Consider the following 24,635-nt stretch of genomic DNA (forward strand, 5'->3'; position numbering starts at 1 on the left):
GACGACCCTCTCTTCTTCACAGGCATAACTTCTCTCCTAAGAATTAGATCAGTGGCTTTATACTGAGAATTGCTGGGTACTTGCTGCTTCATTTTCTTTGCATACCACCCTCAGCTGAAGGCCAAGCAGAGTGATGCCTGCAGGGGCAGCCAGCTGCTTCTCACGCTTAGTGAGTGACCAATGGGCCACAGCTGGGCAACATGCACCTTCCTTCCCTATATATACCAGCTCCCGCCACAGCTGAAGTCATGTATTTGGGTATATCTTCCAGTCCTACCTCATCCTTGTGGTGTACAGTGATGAAAATCTTCCATGCTGCACAGCTTTTGTTACCTTCTGAGGCACAGGTACTCTGCTAGTGGCTGGAGTTAGTTGTACACAATGCTTGGCTGCCTTGCTGTTGTTCAGATTCATCTTTTTTTAAAGAAAATAATGTTATTTTCAGTGGTTAAAGCTATTGCGCTGAGCAGCGATGTTTTAGCTCCTTTTGGGAGCTTTTCAGCTCCCTGCCTGAGCTTTGGGGTGGCTTCAGGAGAGAACATCCCGTCATACGCTGTTAGTGGCTGAAAACAGTGATTCCCATGCAGATAGGAAGTTTTTAGGATTATTTCCTTAGGGTGACAGCAGTGGCCTTGCTCTATTTGTAGAGTACCTACTACTCTTTTACTTACAAATAGAAGGTAAAAGAAATACTCATTACAAAGCACTTTTGTTTTAAAATGCCATTTATAACTTTGCAATCTGGACCGATGGGGATGGTCATAAAGGCTGGGTATCACCTAATGTGGCTAATCACACCCTGCCTGCTCCGTGTCAGTGGAGGGAAGCAGTTTTCTCCAGGGCTGAGTCAGTGCAGTGTTAGCTTTGACTCACACCTTGGAAAAGCTCACCTCTTTGCATTGATGCATAGTGAAATTAAGCTTGTGTGGCTCAAGCTGTGCTTTGCAAATATTCCTTGTAAAGATAAGAGATGGTGGAGAATCCTTTCTGTCCATCTGTGCTTAGTTTAGAAGCAGTCTTTGTCAGATTTTTAAGTAGAAAAGCTGTTGAATGATGATTTTGAAGTTAGCTGAGACTTCTTTGAGCTGTGTGCCTCAGCAGCAGCCTCTGGGTACCCCACCTGGTGATCGAGCAATGCCCAGGTGCTACTGGCTGTAAATACCCTGAGGAACAACAGTGTTCTGGTTCTTATGTGCAAAATACAGCAAAGAAAATACATAGCCAGTTCTGTAAGTAGCCTTAAGATGTCACTAACTGACTTGGCCTTGGCTTTTTCTGCTGGTTTGCAGCAGAGCTCAGGCTGGAGAAGCGGAAATAGGCTGTTATTTTTAACACATCTCCCCCTCCTACAGTGAGTGACAGACAAGGTGCTGATGTCAATTGGCTAGTGTTACAGGCATTAATTAAGTCAACTAAAAGTCCTTTTAGTTTTTATTTCCTTCTGCAGGGACAACTAACCTGCAGAAAGGGGAAGCGCAGAAGGCAAGGGAGAGCTCGGGGGAGCTACGTGAAACAGCACATTGCAAGGGGGCAGCTGAGCGCTGCCGTACTGCGTAAGCTTTCCGTGGCTCTTTTACTCCTCTTGCTTTCAGCACCATCCAACTTTTGTTGTTTCCATTTCCCACTGTGCCATGATCTCCTCATGCCTTGTACTAAGTTGCCAAAGTTACCCCTGTGGTTTTAGTCTTCAATTCTGCTCATTTCAAGAGTTTGCTGGTTTCCCCTGTTTTGCTTTAAGACCTGGTTACAATACAGTTCCTTTGGATGCAGTGCTGTGATGGCTTTTCAGTTTCTGCACTAAGATATTTGTACTGGGACTGTGTAAGGAGGGATAAAATGGAGACAGGTAGAAGGCTCTTGTGTAGGAGCCTGCTTCCAAGGGTTCCTTGCCTGGTACCACAGGATTCTGTGGGGGTCTTCTGGGTGCCCCAGGAGTCAGCTGAAGGCTGGCACAACCTTACTCCTTATCCCCTGTGCTGCTGCAACTGACTGTAAGGATGGCAGCTGTGGTAAAATCCCTAAGTGCAAACCCCTGTAAACAGTGTTGATGGTCTATTTTACATCTGCAGTGATCTAAGCCCATCCTAAACCAGATGATGTGTGATAACCAGCACCAGGCCTTGGACCGCTGATTCTTTAGTTCTTCATTGTTTCAGATCTTGTTGGTAAAGTTCAGGATGGTACCAACATAAGAGAGACCACCAACAAATTCCAGTGATCTTTAAATTAGATCTGCAGCAGCAGCCATGATGCTGACATCCATATAGCTGGGATGGGTGCTGGAGCTGTTTTTTCAATTACCAAGAGGTTGGGTGCTGCGAAGGCATGAAAATAGCACAGTTTTTACTCTAGTGCATTAGGACTCTGCATCTCTCCTGAGCACCAGGCAAACCACCTGGGGAAAAATACTCTATCTGTTCTTTTACCTATATCTGAAGCTATTAAATATATATATATATATATATATCATACTTCTGTAAAAAAAAAAAAAAAAAAAGTCTATGATTTTTCTTAATGTCTTATCAGATGCTACAGTTTCAGCTGACCCTGCACTAAATTACTACTTACTCTCTAGCCAAAATAATATAGAATGAGCAATTCCATATCTGTATGTTCATATAACAGGTAAAATATACCAATAACTTTCCAAGCTTAAAGCATATTTTACTGAGGTACAAAGCCTGTCAAATCTGTTGATCTCCAGTTGTTCTCCTATTCTACTACCCTGTCTCACAGAATCATTAGCCCTACGCTATTTTTGCATAATTCTGTGGGTGTTTAATTAGTTGGCATCTGGTCTGCATGCTAATTCTTTACCAGTAGAATTATTTCATGTGGTTGTAGGCATCACCTAGTGCCTCTTGCAAGAGATCTCTGCTGTTCCTGTATAATATATTCCCAGTAGCAAACAGGACAGCCCTGAGTTGCATACTAGAAGCTGAGGTGATGTGACAAGTCATAAGTCAACAAGGCTATCAACATACAGCTCAAGTTCTGGCTCCTTCACTCAAAACTGACTCGCAGCACACTTATCTTGGCACTGTTTTGCCGGTACAGAAAATGCTGTAGTCAGATTCCGATCTTCACTGGAGGAAAATAAGCAAGAATAAAAATAAGTGCTTTTGTTTTGTAAAGTGAAATTTAAAATGTGTTAAAAGTTTAGATCTTCAAGAAATCAATGTATTCACGCTTTATAAGCTTTGTTGCATTTTTATTTTTTTAAATATTAATTAATAGTAAACCACAGGCAGTGTGGAAAAGAATACTAAGAGCATGCTAGCTCAGGTTTATAGCAGAGGTCTCTGATTCAAGGTTTACTGCTCTACCATGCTTTCATGAACCTTTTTGTGACCCCAAGCAAGTTACTCCCATCTCACTATTCTTCTATTTCCTCTTTCTGTAAAATGATATTAATAGCACTTCAGCTGCAGAGCAGGTTTATTGTACATGGCTTAATGAATGTTTGTCTCCCTCTGATTGAGATTCTTTCCTGCTGGAGGCAAGAATTTTAAGCAGGTTGATTAAATATAAAAGGGCTCTAACTCTGAAGCTGCTATTAAAAGTAGAAGGAATGATTTCTCAGGGAATTCTTAATTTGATGTCTATTAGAACTGTCTAAAACACAGCAGCTTCAGTTCTTCTGTTATTTAGCAACTTTAATTTTAATCCACATGGGAATTCTGCTAGGAGGATGCTCTGACTGTTGAAGTGATCCAAGACAAAGCCTTGACAGACACTGCTAAACCATTATTGCCCTGAGGAAGAGCAAATCACAGCAGTTGTGTGGTCACAAAAGTGTGCAACTGTATGAGCACTACATCTGGAGATCTTGGAGCTGCAGGAAAAAATGAGTGTTTGGCCAGATCCAATCCCCATTGCAGAGGCATGAGGCTGTGATGTTGGTGTAATGCCTCTGGCGTGAGGGCTCAAATGCTGCTAGAGGTGCAAGGCCTCTTGCTGGCTGCAGGGAGAGCATCCAGCAGCCCATGACAAGACGGATGAAAAAGGTTGTGCGAGTATAAAGCACTAACTAAACTGGGCCAAGAGGAAATGCTGAGGATAACTTCAGTACATCCCAAAAACTCTGTGGAGGCCAGCAGTGTTGTACCTGTGTTCACACGTAGCTGAAAACCCAGAAAAATAATAACAATTTTCCTTGTTAGAAGAGGCTTCATCCTCCTCCTTTAGATGAATGCTGCCAAGAGATACGGTTATATACTCTTGTGTTATTTTCTCAGTGTTGGCTCTTTCCAATAGCTTGTGACTTCTACTTTCTGTTGCAATGGATGTGGATGCAGCTTCATCCATCAGTGCACTGTGTGCCCTGAGCTAAGCAGCCTCTTCTCTTGCAAGAAACACACAGATACACGTCTCAGGGCCCTGCTTCTAGGGCTTTCTGTGACTTATATTGAACAGTCTTTGGACAAAATATAGAAAGAGTCCTAGAAGCGGGGGCCCAAGCCCAAGGGCTTGCTCTCCTCAGGTGGCACCTGCAGACCTGTGGCAGCCCAGCAGATGAAGCTCTGGCAGCATGTGGTTCCTTGGGCTTGCCTGTTGTACAGCACATTTTGGCACAGCCCACATTGCAGTTCAGCATCTGATTTCTTTATCATATGAGGAATTTCTCCTCTCAAAGAGAAGTTGTTTCCTAACCCTACAGTAGGGAACAAGGGCATCTCTGAAGCTTACAGGTGATTCCCAAGCATTAACTGCAGCAGCTACTTATTTTGAGTTGTTCCTTTTTCATTCCCCATTTCATGTTGTCACTTATATCTTTTGCCACCATAAATGTTAGTTAAGTGGCTGGTCCTTGCACCATTTTTTCTGGGAGAAGGAAAAGTATCAGACCTCTAAAGTGAGTTTTTAGTTCTTGTAAGATTAGCGTGTAGCTCACAGAAGAATATGAAGCAGACATAGCATGAATTTAATTTGATGCATACTGCTCCTTGTGTATTTTGCAGCTGTGGGAAAATAGGAGCTCCAAGAGCCAGGCTGCCCACCATGGAAGTGGTGCATGGTCACTTCTTTCACCCTCTGCTCAACCCAGCAGTGTGCTCAAAAAACAATTGTGTTAATATAAAGTTTCATTCATACCCAGGAACATGCTACAGGAGCTCAACGCAGCTGTAACACTTCTGAGAATTGCAATTTATAGGTATTGTGTACTCCATAAGCATGCCTCCATAAAAATAAAGCCATCTTTATCACAGTAATAAAAGCATAACTATGGGATCCTGCCTTGCTTCTTTGTCATGAAAGTAGGAAATTGTAAACACTCCCTAAACTCTCAAAAAAATCTTTAAGAACTTCCCTAAGCATTAAAAATGTTTTCATTCCCTTCTGATATCAGTTCCCTTTGTCTGTGAAATGAAACAGTCAGGGTTCTCAAATATGCACATATAGGCTGTTTTCACACTTGCATATAGTGTTCTTCATAACCAATGACTGGCAGCAAATCAGTTCTTGTAGGGAAGTCTTCTGGCCAGATCTTCAATTGCAGCTTGTACAAGCACTGAATCACAGCAAACTGCACCTCTGACTGTAACACATGTTTAGGCAAGGAGTTAGATTTAATGGTCTTCACTGGATTCAGATATTTATCACAAAACTGACCTACGTGCTTGACTAAGCAGTTTTTACAAGCAGCTGTATGAACTGAAGTTAACTGTTATATGAATTTAATCTCTCTTCTGTGCATATGATGAAAAGCTTGGCAAGAATTTAGACAGTAGCTAAGGCAGATCACCATTGTGGTTAAGGGATTATATAGCTGCTGCTGGTGGCCAGAGACAAAAGATGTGATGTTTTAAGTTAGCCCCAATAGAAACCACAATGTTTCCATTATTATACAAACAGGGCTTAAAGTCCTTGCCTTTCTTCCCGATGTGTTAAAAGCAATTACACTGGTTAATAAAATTCAGGGATGAGTTTTGTTTTTCTCAGAAAATGGAGTGTGTGGAACCTCTTTGGAAATCTGTATGATGTAATTTTGCTAATATCTGCAACTTTGTAACTAAGAAAACAAGTTCACGTGTTTCTCGTGTTAAAAACAGAATGGCCAACAGAGGCTCTAAAAAGCAGGTATAGGGAGGAACGCCCAAGGCAATGTATAAAGGAAGATTTTGCTTTGGGAGTGACAGCTTTAATACACAACACACACGTGGCCAGCAAACCTCCCAATTTTTTCTACTTCACTTTGATTCAGTGACCTCACATTTACTCCTAAGCCTAATCTTCCTCTCTTGTTCAAGATATCAACTACAGAATAAATAGATCAATGGGGGAAGTCAGCGCGATGACATGGGAGCAGTGCTTAAAGTGGCGGGATTTATAGGTGGTCAATGGAGGCAGATATACAACACGCTGGTGAGGACGTCGGCAGCTTTTATACCAGTGGGCTGGGAACATGGGAACTGTAATGTACCTATGAACCCCCAATAAAACAAGGAAGCGTATTTTCTGTCCTCCCTCCTTACGCATACAAAAATGGCAGAAATTGCTGAAATCATCTTCTGTTATCAAGCTTATGAAGTGAGCAGCCTTGTGCAATAATCTCTGTGTGCATCTGGAAGGCTGTTGTTTTACAGCTGTGCAAAATGATTACCATAAAATCTAAACGGTGCCAGTTTTGTTGGTTTGGATTCCAAGTAACAAATTAGATTCAGTTCAATGAGAAGACTTTTGAGGTTTTAAATGAATTCATCCTTTACTTATGTTTCTGAATTAAGAGTAATATGTGTTTTTTTTTTAGTTTTTCCTATTTGGCAAAGAAGCATGTAGTCAAACAGTTTAGTGTCAGCTCAATCCTTCTGATGTTTGAGAGTCATTCATTTAAGAAATCCTCAGGTTATTTATACCATGCTCATGCAAAGTTAGTTTAACATTAGTAGCAAATCTCCCAATAGAAATTGGGGTTTCATGGAGCTTTTGCTTGAAAGAATAATAACAATGATCATTCCTTGAAATTTGACCGGAATCACATATTAAGATTTGGATGTACTAAAAAAAAAAAATCAAGTAGATCTTACCTGTCGTTCAATTCACTTGAAATAAATTGTTAGGGCTGCTCTGGTAGCCTAATTCATAGCTTTTTTTTTTTTTTTTTCCCCATTACACTTTGGCATGCTTAGGCAATAAAACCAATAACCAATGACAAGTAAAAAAATGTTTAAGTTACAAAACTACGTTCTGTTCTGTCTTGCTTGTTGTGGGGCTCTTTCAGCATCACTGCAGAACTGCACATACAGAAATGTATGCAAACGGACTCTGTGGACTTTTTAAAAATTATCTTCTTTCCTTTTTTTTTTTTTTTTTTTTGGTTTGTCTACAGAGGTGTCAGAATGTATTTTTTTAATAGAATTTAATTATTTTTTACCATCCTTTACTTAGTCTTCAAATTTTCAGACATGGGTAGGGAGGTTGTGCCTTCTTAACAATTGTAGTAGATGTTTAGAAGGGAACTGCACACCTATGAAGACAGTATAATACAAGTTTTTGTTACAGGTTTATTAAAGGCATGTTTTTAGGCACATATCTTTAGAAAAATAGCTCATATTTGTAGGTTTCCTTGCCTATAAATATGTGTGTGTGTGCTTCAGTTGCTGTTTTCTCTCTAACTATTGCATTCCCAATCACTTTTCTTCCATCAGAGGAAGCAATCAGAAAAAGCTGTCATTGCCCCTCAAGGTTTCTTCTTGGCTAATTGGAGTTTTTGGCTCTTTATCCTGATGATTAAAAGAACAGCTGAGTGGAAGTCAGAGCTGGCACGCCCAGCTCTGCTGTTTGGTTTACTCTGATTAATTTAGCAAATGAAACTCCTGTAAACTCACATAACATTTTGCCTATACAAAACTACCATTGCTATATAGTTCTAAGTGAGCGTTGTGTAAACTATCCTGTAGATAATTAAATCAGTGTAACAAAAGCTTTTGATGAAAAGTGGTTTTCCGTAAAGTAACATTTTGTGTTGGGGCATATAGATTGTATGAAATGGAACAGCTCTTTTAAAGAAGCTGCCTTTATTTTAGTGTATGAGAAAAACAACTGTTACTGTTTACACTCTTCAATCAAGGTAAGCATGTTTGTCTAAAGTATTACTACAGCTTGGCTTGCAAACACTTCAGGATTGCTTACCATTTTTCTATATTTAGACTACTCTGTGGAATTGTCTTTATCAAAACTTTTGAGAAAATCTTTAACAGAATCTGAGGAACTTGCCTAATTTATGCAGCCATCTATTCTCCTTCTATTGATTCCCTCCATGATATATGTTTATCCTCCCTGCCTGTGAAAACCTAGAATTAAAACCGAAGCATTTCTATTTTATCTCTGTAATTGCTGGTAGAAAAGAGATGTGATGTTTTTCTGTGAGTAAAAGCCATAATCTGTTTAGTGAGCTTTAAAAACAAATATCTTGTAAAACTGAATACAACACTATCCCAAGTGTGCAAGGCAGAAATTTCCAAGCAGACAGAGACTTACTTCACTGCGATTTTTTAGAAAGTGTTTTTAAAGATCTAACCATTCGCACACCTTTTGTAATGAAATAACACAAAGTGAAGCAGCCAGCTCCTCGGGTTTGAGAGGAGAGAGTGTTGGGGACGTGGTCCCCACATCAAAACTGTCCTGGAGAGATCAACCATTGATGATTTAAATCTTCACTACTTTATCTCTTTGTTTGCTGCTTGGAATGCTATTGATACCTTCTTTGTCTTTGTAATTGTTTTAATTAGCCACCCAGCATGGGCCCCTGACAGTGCTTGTGATAGAGTATTATGGACAACCCAGCAGGACAGTGAGCCTGTTAACATGAAACACAGACATTATGGCAAGCTTAATTTCTTTTATTTGTGTCATTTTTTCCCTCTCTTCTTTGTGTGTGTGTGCATGCGTTGTTACTTGTAGAAGGAAAATAACTTCCCAAGTATTTTGCTATTTAAAGGGGAAAAGAAGCGTGAAAACACCATCACAAACATTTCTCGGAGATTGTACAATTAAAGCTGATATTACCACATATCATTTCTGGAGTCAGACAAACAATGAAACGTTGACCATATTGATTAGTCTTTTCATGCGTCGTGTCTTCAGCAATTAGACCGATATTTATGTCAGTTACTGTACTCTCGACTCTGTAAATTTCTTCTTAATTATTATTTTTTTGGCTCTGTGGCAGTATTTGTTCTTGTTGACCACATCCTTCTTTTGTAAATGGAAATCTGGATGTTCAATTATGATGCAGATCTGCAACTCATTAGCAGTAAGCTTTGGTACTGTTGCCATTTGAAGACAGCTCTGTCATTTAACTTGTGGGAACTTTTGGCAACGTCTATGTTCTGAGGGAAAAAAAGCAAAACCCCAAAGTTTGTTTTTAGAGGAATGATTCAACAATGTCAAAACCTCAAACCCTTTCGTAGTATAGATTTTTTTAAAAAAATAATTTTGTGCTTGGAATAGCAGGATGTGAATAGAGAGAGAAGTGCTTCATGGAAGCACAAGTTTCCTTTGAATTTAGTTTGTTCAAATTAGCCCAAGGTCAGTCCCTGCCAATTATTGCCCCACTTCAGCTGTTCTCTGGACATTAATAAAAGCATCTGCTTTATTAACCAAGAATCTAGTTTTGCACCTTCAAAGCAAGGAATTTTTGTTGTTGTTTTCTCCACTGTGCTGAATTTCTTCCTTGTTAGCCTATTTGTTTCATTTATTGGCCTCCTTGAAAAATACCTGTGATAACCATTATTTTGTGACTTAATGGACCGGATTTAAATTACTCTCCAATGTGATAGAGCTAAATATAAATCCTAACTGCCTGGGAATTCCTATGTTATGTTAACCTAAAGGCAATGCTTATTTTCAGTGTTGCCAACTCTTGCACTTTTTCCATGTCCCTCAAGCACAAGGAAAAGGTGTGCAGCGGGGGAAGGATCGAAAGGGGGCAAGGGGTGTTTCTTAAGGAAGATTTTAATTGTGACTGTTTTGAAGAGAAGCTGAAATACTGCCTGTACAGTACAGTGCAAGCCAAAGGGAAACTTGCATAGGGGAAAGGAGAGGGAAGAAGGGGTTGCAATACCAAGGGGCTGCGCTCTTCCCTGGTGTTGAGTTCAGACACCACCAGACACGGTTCATTGTACGCTGAACTGAAATCTTGAAATCAAAGGGTATCGCCCCCGGAGCGGAGGGCAGCACAGGAAGCATATCTGTTCCTTTCACAGTTTGCAGCTCAGCATTTGAAGGTGAATTATCCTTTCCTATTTATGTTAACATACCAGCCGTGGTGGTGGGCTCTGAGCCCTGGAGCGGCAGCAGGAGGTTTTTGGCTTCTGTTAACACTGTAAGTCAAATGCATGTTGGCCAGACCTCCATAATAAAATATTTGAGATAACCTATTTAAATTGGGAGGGTGAGAAACCCCCATTGTCATTAAAGTAGTGAAGAAATGTCCTTTATTACAACAAGATGACAAATAATGTTGCCTTATATCCATTGTGAGGGTTCCTTTATGGAAGGAAGCAGGAAGATATTCACTGGGCACATTTGACCCATCCTCAAGCTAATCTAAAATGTGATGTTAAGTTTCTCTGCATCACAACCCCGTTTCCTTTGCCGGCAGATATGAGGGGAAGGAGACCTCTGTAGTTTTTCTCAGCACAGCTCACTTGCACTAGTGGGGATGGTATATGGCAGAAATTAAGTTGTCTTGAGATTTGGTAATTTTTATTTAAAAGGCACAAGTCATGCAGCATATCAGCCTTGTCACAGATTTATTTTTTTCACCTTGGGCAATTTACACAGCCCACCGTGTACTTCAGCCTTCTCCCCTATAGTGTAGATGTGGCTTTTTGTTTTTCTAGATTGCTATAGGGCTAAAAAGCCACTAACGATTGCAAAGAGCTCAGAGGCTGCTTTAAAGAAGGCTGTTGGGGCTGAAGGGAACTGATAGTATCTCTGACTCCAGTGCTTAGCCATCCTTTACAGTAAAAATATATCATCTTTTTTATGTCTGTTTATGTCTATTTGTCATCTTCAAATAGAAACATTACTCTTTTGTAGCATATGGAATAGCTGTGGCATGTCATGCTTGCCAAACTGATATCCTAAGTATATATGGTATTTCAGTATTTTAAGTTAAAAAAATAGCTACAATTGCAAACATCTTTTTCTGTGGAATTGTTATGCTTGCAAACTTCGATTTTTTGAAGTCTCCATTCTGATTACTTTGAATTAGGATGTGCATTTATTTGCAAGCATCAAATGGCACTGTTAATTAAACAATTACACTTAGGTTTTAATTGATTCATGACTATATCTAGTCATGGAAAAGGGATGCACAAGTTACAGGTACAACCTGGTGGTTAGTGGTTGCTATTTCTCCAACACTGTACCTACTATTTTTGATAAACCTGGCTGATTGTAATGTAAATATTGCAATTTCTGTGATACCATAAATGCAGCTGGCTGTAGGTAGCATGAGTTCAGCCATACCATTGCTTTAATTAGCTTGGATTCAAAATTACTTATTCAGAACCCATAGAAGTCAGTGATCCTTCTTTCACTGGTTTCACCTCACTGGTGCTGAGGCTTCGTGGGGCACCTCAGCTCATGCATTGAAATGGAAAAATGAAACTGCAAATGGAAATTGAACTGCAAGGAAATGGCAGCTTCATCAGCAGCTCCTTTCTCCGTCATTTTCAATCTCACTGTTATGTGCTGGCCCCTCTGGTAGGTCAATACAGTTGCTAGGCTGTGTTGAGAAGCAGTTTGAGGAACATAAATTGGCCTAAGAAAGTGCAGATATTTTTTTTTTACAGTTTGAACCACTTTCTTGATAGAGTTCACAGTGCAGCTCAGTGGGAGGGATGGAAAGATGGAGGGCAGGGCCCAACATGAGGGACAGTTGAGATGGCAGTGCCACCATAAACTGTTTATCCTTGCTGAATGGTTTGTGATATTGGACCACGGTTTAAAGTGGACATTCATCAGGATGCCCTACAAAGTCAGCGGGAAGAGATGGGCACCCTTTGGAGAAAGTGGCCGAGCACCTGAGTTAAAGGCCTACTTTGAAAATGTGCAAGCAAAACCAGAGCAAACTAAAGCTGAAAGAAATACCTTGCACTCTAAAAGCTTGTGCAAAGAGGCAGAATTTGTCCAGTTTAAGTGAAGTTTGATGTATTATTAGGAGACTGATAAACTCTCTGTGATTAAGACAGGGTCATTGGTCTGGAGATGATTTTTGGTTCAGAACAACGAACTTTGCTCACTGGTTATTTACTGGATGATGAAGGCTCCTCTAAAGCACCAGTAGAAAGGATTTTTGTCTCTATGTCTGACTCATGAATTATAAATAATAGCTGTGTTTACAAATCAACAATGAGCAGAACTCTCCTGGGTAAGCAGAGACAGTTTAATTAGTTCTTACTCAACAATTGGTAGGCAACAAAGGCCCATCCCAATGCCAGTGGAAAATAGACTTTGTCTTCATGGAATGCTGGATTAGCAATCTGATTTGACCACTTTGGATGAGGAATTCTATTTTTGTCAGAAAACTTGTGCGGGAAAGCCTTGTAAGTAATCCATAAACTCCAGACATTGGCACATAGTAACCTAGCCTGAATCATCTGGGTTGCTCTTCTCCTCAGGCAAACTCACGTGTTGTAGAATTTAATAAGGGAGATAATATCTTGTGCATCATGGCTCGAAGTCTTCTAGTAGCAATAGCTACTAGAATGTATTTAATCTTGAATGCCCATTTTTGTACTGATTGATGTTCAGGCCTGTTATTAACAACCACACTGCGTGGGCTCCCAGTGGCCAGCTGCACACTGGGGCCTTCACAGGGACATGGGGGGGGGGGGGGGGGGGAGCCACTCTGGGATGTGGCATGGTGGGGTGGGCAATTTCTCTCCACCTTGGAGAAACAAACAGCTTGAAAGAAGCTTCCATGGCAGAGAACAGATTTCTTGTACTCCAAGCACTGAGGAAGCTCTTGGTAAGCCTGCTGGGCAGAATGGATTTATTTCTGAAATGGGAGTAATCCATGACATGGCTAAAGCTATTAATTTCTTACACAAGAATTCCTGTAGTAATGCATTTACCAAAAGGCAGCTTGAGTGTAAACAACTATTTGTAAAGGTTGAGTGATTATTTTCTGGTTTTCATTTTGAACTAGATGGTGAAATGTTTACATCTCCTATAGATATGATTGATGTGGAGAGCAAACAAGAAAAAATCTTTTACTGGGTCAACAGGTTACTTAGAAATGTGTGGAAAGGTTAATCCCAAAGCTTCTGTCCTTCTTAAGTGACCATTGTTATTTATGTATTCATAACCCTGGAAAAATCATAAAGACCTTTCCCCCCACTCCAGGAAGTTATACTCATGCATTTACCTGTTACAAATGACTAACTAAAGTAATCCACAATTTTTATGACCTCTCACTGCACTTTCAAATGAGGTTTTTTCTTTGTGAGAGCTTGGTGAGGTATTACTTTCTGCTCAGGTGTAACTGAAATCCTGGGTCATCCATTCAAGAATGTTGTTGCCTACAAGATATTAATTGCTTCTCAACCCTTAGAACTACTCCAACTTCCAAAGGTTAATGGAGCAGATAGATTTAGGACATGTTCCTAACCACACAGGTTATCCTCCCTTCCAGAAATATGACACTTGCTGGAGATGGGTCATTCATTTTTATTGTTTAAAACGTAACGAAGCATGGCGTTTATAATCTGCTGGCTGGGAACATCTTACTTGTGAAAAAAGAAGCCACAGTATACTCTGCTTTTATGGATGCTAGCACATCCACCTCTGTTTCCATTCTATGGAAACCAGCCACAGAGGCATGTGTTCTGGTCAGTGTCTGGTTACCCTTGCAGGGCAGGCCTGGTGTGCCCAGCTGGGATGCTGGACTGATGAAGAACTCAAAAAGGTACAATAGACAAATACGCCACTGAATTAGCACTAGTGAGAAGTAGCTAGTTTAGTTCTGCAGATACTGAATGTAGTGGCTTGTCTGCTTTGTTTATAAGCAAAGTCCTCCAGCATCAATGTTTGTGAAGTTCCCAAGCTTTCCTGGAGCAGCCCCACACTGGACAGTAGTGTGCTCTGGGTTACATTACGCTTGGTTGACACAAGCTTGCTTTCCTCTAGTGTAAAATACACTCTGCTGAAGTTTGGAGTGTAATGTTAGTTTCTTTAAATATCAGTAGGCCAGGACCCTTGAACTCTGTGCCAGACAACACTCTTGAACAGCAACAACAAATTCCTTGTGTGAACTTCATTATCCACTCCTAATTTTTAGAAGTTATCTAAATTCTATCTATCATAAACCCTTGGCAAAACAACTGCTAAGTTTTGATAAATATTTGATAAGCCTCAGGATTTACTAGGAAGATTCATGAGGGTCCCCTTGTCCCTCCCACACACACTATAGGCTCTGGAATTCTCAAAATATTTGCACAGGTTGTGTGCAAGCAGTGCGTGTGGACACGTGGCTGCCCACAGCATGGATAACCTCCAGCTTCTTGTCTTTGTTTAATACAAACGGATGCAGTATTTTGGCTTGCCAACTTCTCCAATCCACTGCATACTGAAAATAAGATTGGGAAGCTGAAAAAAAGGTTTTGTGTTAGTTTAGAACCGTGTTTCTTTGTCCCAATTGATGTTTTGACTCATAAACTTAATCTATGCTCCATGCAGAATAATAGAAATAGTTTTACCTTCTGTTTATGTCAGTGAAGTCAGATAATTTAGTAGGCTGAAACTGTGATATAAAATACCTGTTTAATAACCTGTCATACCTGTTGTTACAACAGGTTATTAAAAATGATTAAAGATTTTTTATAAAGTGATACGGAAAATAAGAGAGAAATTCTGCTCTTAGTTTGGGAGAGATCTGTGCATGCATTCAGCATCACTTACCATCCCAGAGAAAGCAGTCAAATTCTGTGTAAAAGCAGGTGTCATCCAGCCTTTTTTCTTTCTTTTCTTGACAAAGGCCGAGATAAATACCGCACTCGAGTCTGTCAGTTGTTTTTCTTGGGAGCTGGTTCCAAGCTTTATGCTTCAAAATTTGATCAAGCAGAAAGGTTGTCTAGGATGTTTGACTGCAGTGCCTGCATGCACTACAGGCTGCTTCACAGGTTCTACCTATCTTGAGGTACAAGCAAGAGTTTTTCATGTATTACAAATTAAATTTTGAGAATATACAATGTAATCTTAGAAAAATGTTTTTGAAGTTTTCGTTTAATGTATTCAAATTTCTGAATTTTGAGTGTATTCACCTTTTCCAAGCATCTTAAAAGACTTAGGATCATGTTAAAACTCCATTTCTGTTGCAATAAGTAAAGGACTTAGGGAAACTCTTGAAGAACTTGGATCCAGCACTACAATTCCACTATAGATCTGTCATAAGGGCCTGCAAGCTTTTACTGAGGACTGTCTGTCCTCCTGGACAAGGACACTAGGAGTGGGAAGACCACAGTGATCTCAGTTTCATATAGGGCAGTACATGATATTTAATATGAAAACCCAAGCTGGTAGACTGAAAAGCTGAGTAATACATTGCAAAGTCTGAAGGGGGAAACTTTGTGTCTTCATTTCAGTGATATTGGGGATGAAATGATTTTAATACTTAGGACAAATAGTAAGTGGGAGGTCAGTAGATAAAGAGATGAAGAGCACTCAAAAGGTCAGCACATCTTACTGTGGAGCCAGGAAGAAAGCAGATGAAAGAGATAAGAGTGCTAAAGAGTGAGATGTTTGCTGGCTCCTGATACAGTACGGGCTGCCTCTACAGCTGCTTGAAACATAGCCCCATCAGGGTAGTACAGAGTTACATAGATCACAAGAAGAGAGCAGTTGTTTAACAGAATTTCTTCACTACTGCATTTGGATTAATTGAATCCTGTGCAAGACCTTATCAGGAAGAGCTGTCAGCAAAGAATTCCAATAATCCAATCAGGAGGTCACAAGTGCAAGAATAAGTATCTACAAATCAGATTGGGAGAGCCAAACCTGAAGCCAAGCAATATTCCAGAGATGACAGAATAGATGATTTCACCACATTGCTGATATAATTAATGGAGATTGATAAGTTCATCACAACACCCACATTTTGTTTGTTGTGCTGGAAAGGTGATAATCTAAAACTCTGACAAAAAGGCAACAGAACAAAACAAGAAGAGTAAATCAGGTAAAAATAGCAGCTAAACAATTGTCTGTCATGTTAGATATGTCATGTCAAAAATTATGAATATCAGATGTTTCTAAGCAGGTGGGCCCCATGCTAACCACCACATTAAGTACAAAGGTAGAGTGGTAGATGAGTTAGATTATAATTTTTTATATAATAATAATAAAATAATAGGACTGTGTCAAATAGTCATCTAAAAACAACAGTTACTCTGCAGTTTAGATATTTATTAATATTGTATCAAACTATTCTTGGGAAGGAAGAAATATTTCAAGTGGATGACTCAAACCTTAGTCACTTCTCACAGCTCCTACGTGTTTCCTGTTGTATATATCAGAAAAGTCACTCAGTCTGAGCTATTTTACATGTATATAAAAATAAGGCTGTCCATAACTGAATGAAAAACCGTAAATCCAACATTTCCCAGTCTGTTGATGCAAGGTGTTTTGTTTTTTCTTATATAAAAGGTTAGTCTCAAAAAGAGAAAGGTGAAGTGTGCTCAGGACTGGGTCATGACTAATGAAAGCAATGTGAATTGTGTGTATAATTTTTACTTGTTTCTTGGCCCAGTTGAAAGCTGGTATTCAACCAGGATGTGGGATTCCTGGCTTGAAAGGAAAGGAGGATAAAAGCTCTCTGATTTGGAGCAACATTAGCTCTGTGAATTACCAAGGTGTAAGAAAATGCCATGATATGTGCTGTGAATAAGTCTTCCCTGACCTATGTTTGTTGAAGCAGTATAATGTGATGTTCTTTAATTTTATGACTACAGATGCAGAAACTATAAACATACACCTACACGTTGTTTGTTTTATTTCTGTTTGAGTGTTGCAAGATAGTAAAATCTGCCTGTGCCAATAAAACAAAATGAACCAAACATGAGAACAAGGGAAATATGTTAAGTTCAACTTCCCTCTCACAGGGAGAGTAACTTTGTGATTTAACCTAGTGTGACTGAGGGTTGATTTGGTCTGTTGCTGACTGCATAAAGGTTTTCCTGATCCAAGAGGTGCCTCTGTATTGTAAAACCTTGTATTTCTAACCTTTAACATCTTTCCAAGAGTACTGTCCATTGCTTTCACATCATTATCTGAGTTTAAATACCTCTGATCTGAGCTTGTTCTTCCTTAATCTTTAAACCTTGCTTGGTGCTACCTTCATACTTAATCATTCTCCCACCTTGCAAAGCATTTGGGGATCATTCCGATGATAAATTTCAGCTTCATCAGCTACTGACCCACATACGCTCTGCAGCCAGACTGCAACCGCTTGTCCCTGTAGCTCCTGTGGTAATGGTATAGTTAAAGAGCAGCTGCTGGCATATATATGCTCTGTCATCAAAGGGCAACTGATGTCCCACATTAACCAAATGGATCTCTAAGGAATTTCAGTGATAGAAATCAACTTTCCTTCCCAGGAGAAATTATAGCACATCTGCTTTGTCACAGCCAGACACTGCGCTTATCCTGACAGTTGTCTCATCCAATGCTACAGCTGTGCCTACAGGTACGGCACTGAGGTTTTGACAGGACATGGGGACCTCCATTCATCTTGCTAGGGTTCCCCATGACTGTCAGAGATGTTTCTCTGTGTGTTACCAGTAAAATAGTGTGGTTAATAACATGTATTTATCCATCTAATGATTAAAAATAAATGGCAGTTGAATTTAAAATGTCTTTTTATATGGCAACAAAAATGCATAAAAGAAAATAATCTTGTGCTTGGTATATGATTAACCTGTGGAATTTACTGCAGTGGATATTACTGAGGCAAATAGTTTAGTAGGATTTAGGGATTAGACACATGAATAAGAAGAGCATTTGCTAGTTACCTTCTCTAGGTTTAAGAAAGGTAATTTCTTCCTGTTGCAATTCGATAAATAAGGTCAGCAAATGATCACTACATAAGGATGGGTAATGTCTTCTCCAGCCCATGATTCCCGGCAGGTCTCCAAGACAAAAGTTCTTCCTGGAGGAGGAAAAGGTATCAATGTGCTTGTCAATCAGGCAAAATACTGTACTGGGTGCACAACTGCTCTCTTCTGTTGAGGGATTATTTTGTGCCTGTGGTTCAGGTCAGGACTATTTCACAGCTCCAGCAGTTCAGGGGTTTGCCCTCCCACCTTTTCTTTTTCCTTTCATAATTTCAGAAAGCCTGACAGTGTGGCCAACGCCCTTCCTCAACGCTCATTATAACTAATGGACAAGCCTATTTATTATAAAGTCTGTTAAAGAGTAGTTAACAAGCCCTGATTTCTATTTAACTGTCACTCTGTAACCTGCTTAAGAGCAGAGCTGCACTCTAAACATAATCACCTCTTAATGCTTCTTATTTATTTATTTAGAGCCAGTATAAACACTATAGGGCAAAACCTCAGCTGATACATCAGTGCGCCCCCAGCAGCAAGGGTCTGTTGAAATCAATGGGGCTTTGCTGATTTACATCCCCTGAGAATCTCCACATAAAATAAATTCCGTCCAGGAGGTATGAGATACATGTATATGCAGAAGTCAGATATATTGGTGTGTTTGTGTGACACACAGTCGTTTCAGGGTCAATAGTATGTACAGAAATCAGAGTTCCTTTAAAAGAAAACTTAACGACTAATCCAACTTATTAAACCTGATTTATGTTTGTTAAAAAACAGTCAGGTGACAACTAACTGATGCATATCTTTATTTGCTTTGGTGTAATCCTGCGTTTTTGTTTTGCACTAGTAGATATGATGTTTCACTGTTTTAAGGTCAGAGTCTAATTTCAGATGTCACAAGAAAGGTAGTGTACTAAAAAGCACACTGCAGCTTTGTGTGCATGCAAAGAAAAGCAGATATTTTGCAACACCAAACTCCTCTGCAGTCACGGTAGATATAAACTGTCCTGTCAACCTTAAAAACAACAAAAATACCTTTAAATCAAGAACTTGCAAAATGTTTTTAAAGCTGTCATCCTAACCAGCCAAATTTTTAGTAAGTTGCAAAAGTCCTAATTTATTTATTTGACTTGTTGATGTTAGTCTTCAGAAAAATATGTGAAGATTTTGCTCGAAGGGAAATGAATATGCGTCCAGTTTTGGGGGGCCATGGTCCATGACGAGCACAATTAGAAGTTTAAGTTGAAATAGGTGGATTTCTATGAAGTAACATTACCATTGTATATTATAAGTATCTTAACCAACCAATTTATCTGCTGCTTCCTCCCCTCCCCCAGGAAGAAAAGACAAACGGAAACTTTTGACATAATTATTTTTGTGTTTTTAGTGATATAGCCCTGACCCTCAAAACATGACTACTGTACTATGACTTGTTATAATGCCGTGCCATGAAACACCTCATAAAAATAATGTTATTTCCTCTGCTTTCTTCTAGACCTTTACAGGAAAATTGCTCTCAGTCTGCTTAAATCCTGTTACTTTTCATAACAACCTCCTACAAATAAAAGCAGTGTAGTTAGCTAGGTTGACGTGCACAAAACAGAAAAATAAGGTAGAAGTTTGAATTTTTTCCCCCTGTTTTGTTTATTGCTTTGTCACTAACCAACAGTTGGAAGAAAAAAAAAAAAAAAAAAAAAGTAATTGGATGTTTTATAATTTGTGACCATTTAAAAGAATAAATGACCTGAATCAAAGGTCAAAGCCTTTGTGCTTTCTGCAGTAGAGAGGTTTTTGTTTTGTTTTCCCCTGAATCTTGTTATACTGGAAAAAAAAATAAGGCAGACTAAAATAAAAATCTCCCCTGTGCAGATTCCCTCCCAAAGACAATTCGTAAAGGATCTTTAAAGCTTCTGATTGAAACGCCTTTTTCCTTAAAGGTTGCAAATATCAACAACATTCCTGCACACTGTAATCAAATACTTTCCCAAAAAGCCATGGAATGTGCCATAATTTGTCAAAGATCCTCACTGACAAGTTTTTAGTAAAGTCCACTACAGCAAACCCTCCTCGGCCCCCTTGACCCACGTAGCAAGAGACCTTTGACCTGATTTGGGCCTCTTTTATGAGCTTCTTTCACTCTGACCAGATGGCTAAACTATCAAAGGTTTTTATGAGTAAAAACTGCTTTTCAAACTTGCAAGTTGTATATTTCTCTCCATGTTAATGTGAACTATCAACCCAAAGGCTTTAAATTGAAAACACAAAAGGTGCTCTGCAGCTGCCTGCTCTGCAGCAGCACCTCGCATTGTGCCGGCTGGGTGGGGATGTTTGCAGAGTAAACAGCTGATGTCCAGATGAAGACAGTTTAAGGCCAGATAGTTTAAAAAACACCCATCGAAACCCTAATAAATTATTTCTTCCCTCCTCCACCTCCCCCCCTCCGGATATTGTTTTGAGCCTCTAATGTTGTGTTTGCATATTCATTCACAGCTACTGCCAGCCCACCCTCTCTTCTGCGTAGAGACTTCTACCAGTGAGAGGCAAATTGGGACTAATTAGACCAAATTGTGTCAGAAACAAAAATAAGGAGATTACAGACTTCTCAATCAGTTTGAATTTCAATACAAACATCTCTGAACACCTGGGCATCGCTTTCTTAAAGCCAACTGTGCTGTCGCGTTCCTTGCTCTCAGTGTGTTTTCAGAGAACCTCTGCCTCTGATTTCTGATCTAAGAGCATTAATGGAGGTTTGTCATTACTGTACTGTTAATCTGGTCCACGTTATTTCTTTACAGAAAAGAAAATCAACTATTTTAAAAAAATTATTATATTCTTATATAAAATATTAATACACGACATATTTTACAGCATGTGACCTTCCTTTTTTTTTTTTTTTTTCAGAGATTTAATAATTTTAAAATCATGCTAATATAAATCATGGAGGGATTAATAAAGAATAATCATACCTTCATAGGGTTTCCCAAGAGAACTAGAAATATAATCTGTTCTTCCTCTTTCTCACAGGTTTCCAAAAGCTCTTTTTTTAACCCTTCAGGTTCTGGCATGCTTTTCTTGCCATGTTGTATTTGTGTTACATTACTGGAAAGTCAGATATTGTCAAAGTTACATAAATGCAGGTAGTACAAATTTGGGAACAGCTTTAGTATAATATTGTTAATCAAATGATTCTCATGAAGGGCACTTTAATTCAGTTTGCAATTAGGGCCTTAAATAGTTCTGTATTTTTAAAGTCTACTGTCCTTTCTCTCACTTTAAATCACAAAAGGTTTTGTTCAAAGGTAAATAATGATGTCAGAGTATGATTAAAAAAAAAATAAATCAGTATAGGTAAGAAGTGTGTGCTTAGTGAAGCCAAGGTGGCTGCTAACATCACACTCCTAGCTTGTACAGTTGTCCATGCATTCCAGAACCACGTAGGCCATTCCTGTGTCTTCTCTTCAGTAGTTATTCAGACCTACTGTACTTAGAGCTGTCAGTCATGCCAGCATATTACAAGTGACAATAATGTAGAGAAAAATGTGCAAAAATATTTTTTTTCTCTTACCTCAGAGAAAAATTCAGCTTATCCTTACCTTTTGTCTAAAGCTTTTCACTTTCTCAGATTTCTTTACATGTGACTTGTTAATCCATCAGTCTTGTTTATCCAACCAGGTTTATTAATGACAAATGTTGCTGGCCTTGCTGAGTTATGACTGTAAACTGAAAGAATATGAGGGCCAAGGTGAAAAGGTGATTTCTTTATAACAGCTGTAATTTATCCTGGGCTTTGGCCAGGCCTTTGATTTTGGACTGGCCCTGGATATAGTATTCCTACTGATTGCATTAGAATAGCCCTCAGGGGTCATGCTGAATTCCAGGGCCCTGGAACCAGTTAGAAGAATGGAAGATGACCATATGTGCAGGGTTAGAGAATGATAATAAGGTGCAGCACAATACAAGCCCTGGTGTTGTGGAAATCCTCTGCTATGCCTTGTGCATGCTGTCATTCATACAAGCATTGCATAAGAAATGCATCCCAGCTTGGGCAAGAGGAGGAGAAAAGAAAGCAGGAAAAAAGAAATTAAGTCTCTTAGTTAGTCTGTGGGTTCATTAAATGTCTCCTGCGATGAGAAGTTTTAAGTATCATGTTACTTCTGTTTAGATTTTGAAAGGATGGGAGAGGCCAGTGCCATCTAAAGCAGTTTCAGCAATTGTTGTTTCCAAGTGTTGCTTCTTGTGCAAAAGCCATGAGGTCCTTGTCCTGCAAAGAAGGAAGAAATGGAGAACATAAGGGTCTCTTTTCTGGTTTTCACTTACTTTGGTAGTCCTGAAGTCCATTTGTTATGTCCTGTTTTATTGCCAGCACTTGTTTTAGAGACAGTACCTCAATCTGTCTGGAGGTGATCCTGTCCATCCTATCCAGCTGTGGTTTTTCACCTATTTCATTTCTCATGGAGTAAAAGGAAAAAAAAGAGTTGCATGTATTATTGTTCTCCTAGTTTTCCTAACTAGGGGCTAGGGCACTGTCTTACGAGTCTTGTTTCAGCAAATATTTACATATTTTTTATTAAGCAGTCACAGATAAGTTACCACAGGAACTTTCTTCATCTTTTAATGGTCCATTCTAAGCTATAAAATCATAAGAAACTGCAGGAAACAGAAGGTCTGGGCTCACCTGTCCTGAAGTCAGCTGGATTGCAACTTTGTAGGTGCAAACAGATGATTACACTGCCCTAACAATTGTACAATTCAATGATACATACTACCATAGACAAGTTTTCACAGGTGCAAGATTGCCTTTGAAGAGAGATCAATCCAACCCCTTAAAGTACAGTTTTATTAACTGTTGACAATTCCCATTATTTTTCAGGCATGGCTGATTACACTGTCACTTTTGGCAAAAGCTAAAATACCTCGTGATCTCTGCAGACTTCAAAGGCTTTGCAGCAGGGCAGTACTGTACCTGCATTCTACAAAATGCACGTGGTGTCTCAATGAGGGCAAAACTGTTAATTGCAGGACTATATGTCTATGTCTCTGGCTACATATAAAACTGTACATGGCTAATCCCTCTACCTGCCAACCTGTCATTAAGTGTCGAAACCATGATTTGCAGCCATCAGACATACTTGCCATGACTCAAATGACCACTTTCATATGAGATCAGTATCACAGACTGTATTAAGACACTTCATTAGCTCATCCTTGTATAGGCTGCCTTTTAGCCTCTGCAAAGTTTTATCACAGTTACCATACGTTAAATTATTAATGGTCCAGACTCTACCTACCGTCAGTGTGAACCTATACTTTTTAAGTTCTCACATAGTTGACCTTGGCAGGAAGCATCTGAACATCTTCCAGCAGTGCAATAGTAAAGTCCCTCATTGTCATTGTGCATTTGTCCTCCTTCCTCCAAGGAAAACATAGATGGAATAGCTTGCTTTCAGGATGGAGAGAGAGGTTGTTTTTTTTTTTGAGAGGTGGGAAGGAGAGGGTAAATATTCATAGTGTACATATTGCATTAATGTACTTTACAACGGCATTCAAGCCTTTGGACAGTTCCTAAAACAAAAAAAAAAAAAAAAAGGCTACTGCCCACATACTTCTCCCCCAAATGCTTTTCTGATCCCATGAGAGGTGTCAGTAAATGACAAGACAGAGATATGAGTGGCAGAGGGAGAGTTGTACTCAAAGAGGCATGTGATTGCACAGGCAATTGCATACTTCATTTGCACAGGATGACTCTTTCAGCTCCTGGCGAAACAATTGCTCTTGCAATGTGCCAGGAGAGCAATAAACAGCTGTGGTCATTGTTTGGGCCAAATGCTAGTGGTTGTGTTCTTCACAACCAATATTTCAGAAAGCAGAGCTTTGAATTCCATGTTCAGAGGGCAAAATTAACAGTAAGACATTAATCTTCATCGGCAGAAGCACTGCAAGTCATTTGAAGTTTTGTTAATAAGTATATTACAGCTGTAGATTTTCATCTCAAAAAATGACCTAAGTCTAATGAAGAGCACTAGAAAGACAATAACCTTTATTATACATTCCTCCTTCTGTCCTCTCCTATCATTATCTGTAGTACCCACAGCCTGAAGGCAAGGCTATATGGAATATCTGAAAATTTGGAGAGTGGGCACAGAATGGTCTTGACTGCTGGAAATGCTAGACAGGAAACATGTATAACTGATCCAAGTATTAATATCTCCTGTCAGGCATCATTTTAAATCATGAGATTTAAAAAATACAAATTAAAAAAAAATAATATTTTTTTTACCTTGTTTAATTATTTTTGAGTCCTTAGATGATATATGTTACATTTTCTTTCCATCAGGCATAGATGGAAAGATAAACTTTATTTTTCTTAACAAAAACTACAATTTTTAATTCACTTTTGCACCAATACCTCTTAAAATGAGGAGAGTTAACAGTGCTTCGTTACAATACAGCTATATTTCCAAACCATTGTACAATTAAGGTGTAAACAAAAAGTACCTGAAGAAGAGCAGGCCACAGCTGGGATGCCAGAGCTGCAGTAGTCAGGACAAAGAGCGCTGACTGACAGGCTCTTGCAGCCCA

The 24,635-nt window shown here is 39.3% G+C and overlaps 1 long non-coding RNA gene across 2 annotated transcripts in view; it reads left to right on the top strand.

Moving 5' to 3' along the window:
- Positions 1–248: 248 nt before the first annotated feature.
- Positions 249–24,635, top strand: part of LOC311445561 — an 81,825-nt gene continuing 57,438 nt past the window's right edge. The window contains exon 1 of one of the 2 annotated variants that reach the window (XR_014698508.1): positions 249–347. This is a non-coding gene — a long non-coding RNA (uncharacterized lncRNA). The remainder of the gene's footprint in view (positions 348–24,635) is intronic. The other variant, XR_014698509.1, reaches the window with a different exon arrangement.

This window comes from Aythya ferina (assembly GCF_964211825.1).
Source record: "Aythya ferina genome assembly, chromosome: 16".
Classification (NCBI taxonomy): Eukaryota; Metazoa; Chordata; class Aves; order Anseriformes; family Anatidae; genus Aythya; species Aythya ferina.